This window comes from Lissotriton vulgaris, chromosome 9 (assembly GCF_964263255.1).
Source record: "Lissotriton vulgaris chromosome 9, aLisVul1.2, whole genome shotgun sequence".
NCBI lineage: Eukaryota > Metazoa > Chordata > Amphibia > Caudata > Salamandridae > Lissotriton > Lissotriton vulgaris.
Genome location: NC_141697.1, coordinates 942,957,811 through 942,960,597, shown reverse-complemented (window position 1 = coordinate 942,960,597; position 2,787 = coordinate 942,957,811).

The window sequence follows — 2,787 nt, the reverse complement described above, 5'->3', positions numbered from 1 at the left end:
CCCCTTGCAGGACATCTGTCAGGCAGCTACGTGGGCCTCGCTGCACACGTTTGCAAGACACTACTGCCTGGACAGCCAAGTCCGGAGGGATGGCTTCTTTGTCCGTTCAGTCCTCCAGGACTTTCTGGTGTGATTATTGGTTCGCAGACCCAGCACCGGGGTTGGTATTGCTGGGGTATCTATTCTAAGGTAAGGAATCTAATACTAACTTGTTTCTTTCAGATGCACAAGTTACTTACCTTCAGTAACGATATATCTGTAAGAAACAGTAGTTAGTATTAGATTCCCTACCGCCCCACCCATCCTCCCCGTTCTGCGAACCGATATCTAGGGTTAAGGTCATCTCTTTCAGGGCCCTGGTTTCATGGCACCAGTGTTGGTTTTTATCATGGCTCTGCGTTTCTGGCGCGGAAAAGCTGTGTATAAGAACAGACGTCAGCGCGCGAGGGCGGCGTCTAAGTACTCCGGCGATGTCATCCCGGCGCCAACGACGACCGACACGGAGCCGCAGACGACGCCTACCGACGCGCAGGGGTACTGCTACGCAAACGTTTCCAGATCCAGTCTGACGCCTGGGGATATTCTAAGTTAAGGAATCTAATACTAACTACTGTTTCTTACAGATATATCGTTACCGAAGGTAAGTAACTTGTGCTTTGGGGGCCTTTCGAGAACTCCTTCTTTTTGTCTTCCCCCTCTTTCTTCTGGGTAGAACCCTGGCCAGCCTTTTGGGAATCTCCCCCAGATCCCTTAGAGGACACCCTGGTACTAGCCCAGGTCTCCGCCTCCTCTGCAAGCTTCCTAGGGCTAGTCAGTTTACAGTCAACCAGGTGTTGGCGCAGCTCCGGAAAACATTTCTCGCGGAGATGCTCCCTCAGGAACAGATTGTACAGCCCCTCGTAATCAGTGACCTCGCTGCCCCGCACCCAGCCATCTAATGCTTTACCAGCATAGTCCAAGAAATCCACCCAGTTTTGCTTAGGAAGCTTGTGACTGTTCCGGAATTCCTGCCTGTAATTTTCTGGGGTAAGCCCAAACTTCCTGATTAAGGCGATCTTCATTATGGGGTAATTAGTCTGATCCTCCTGTTCTAGGGCCAGAAGGGCGTCCCTCCCCACCGGGGGCATGTACTTGTACAAACCACCCCCCACCCCCCCCAATGACTATCAGGGATCCCATGAGCTCTCATTGAGACCTCATAGGCAGCCAACCACTTGCCAATGTCGTCCCCTACGCTAAAACTGGCTACTACATCCTTGGGCATGTAGTATCTGGGCTCTCTGGTAACTTCATTAGGTATGCTGCTACCACTGGGATTGCTGGGGGTCCCTATCTGCAGGGATCTGATGTTTTACTCCCTCAAACTAAGCTCCTGGGCGAGTTTCCTTTCCTCCATGGCTAATCGCTTTTCCTCCCTCTCCTTTTCCAACCGGGCTAACTCTAATCTTAGCTGTCTCTCCTCCCTCCTGTCAGCTAACTCTACTGAGGACAGGCTTCTCCCTGAAACACTACTGCTCGCCCTGGAAAGCTTCATTGATCCTGCGACCACATTACTGCCTTCAGGTGGGAACAGTGGGTCTACCTCCTCGGTGGTGGCAGGCTCCAATCCCTCCCCGTCCCGTTTGGGTGGACCATTACCCATGCTCTTAAGCTGGTCTGAAGCTCTGCCCTTTTGCGCCTCACTTAAAGAACACCCTCTTTTCCTGGCAGAAGTCCTTCAGCTGGGTCACCGTGTAATTCTCTAGGTTTACCAGCTTGAACCATCCTGCCAGGTAGGACCTCGAACAACACAGAACACAAAAAGGGACTCTGCCAAAGGGACCTTCTTTATGAGCTACAGTCAACCACCGGACAGGTTAATTTGGAAAAGCCAAAAATGCCAATTAGAGAGAGCAACCAGAAACAAGCACAAGTCCGAGGAAAAAAAGGGAAAAAGAAAATCGAAAATTAGGTGTAAGGTGCATGGGGCGCACTGAGTCATTGTAGGGGGTTACGCACGTACAAGTCCCAATCGTACCGCTGAGCACCAAATGTTGGGGTAGCATGGCACAGGGTGGTAAGGCCTAACTTCAGGGCACAAGTGTTGTACCTGCGTCTCACACACACCACAACTTTCCCAATGCACCCCCACTAAAAGATGACACCACACCGTCTTATGAAAAATATTAGAAATGCTTTATCGTTTTCTTTAGATTAACTTCCAAAATTCTAGCAGTTCATAACTTATACTTTGCATTTCTGCATTCGATTACCTGCATCAATGAAAACATGACCATGCATACTGTCTGGAATAAGTCTCCAGCTGAGGTTAGTGCCCCTACAGTACCCAGGACCATTCCTGGGCACTGTAAGTGCAGTTATGCCATTAAGGTTGGGAGGTTGTCATTACGAACTCCACAGCACCATAATGGCTACACTGACAAGTTTGGCACCAAACTTCTCAGCACATTAAACCCGCACTGATGCCAGTGTGTGATTTCATGTAAAATGCACCAGAGGGCATCTTAGAGCAACCCTAACCTACAAACCACGTCTGGGCTGAGTGGCTGCAGAGGCTGCCACACAGCAGACATGTTGCTGGACGCCTGGGTGGAGAGCCCCCGCTCTCCTGGGCCTGCGACAATGCATATCCTGGGCGAGATGCTAGGTCTCCTCCCCCATGATGGGCAGGGGGAAGCTTCAAAGGCATGCCACCTCTGTGAGCTTCTCCAGACCATTTGCTGTACCCAGCAACTGGCCCCCACCAGTCCTGACCCCCACTCTGGCGGGAAGACTGGTGGGAAAAAC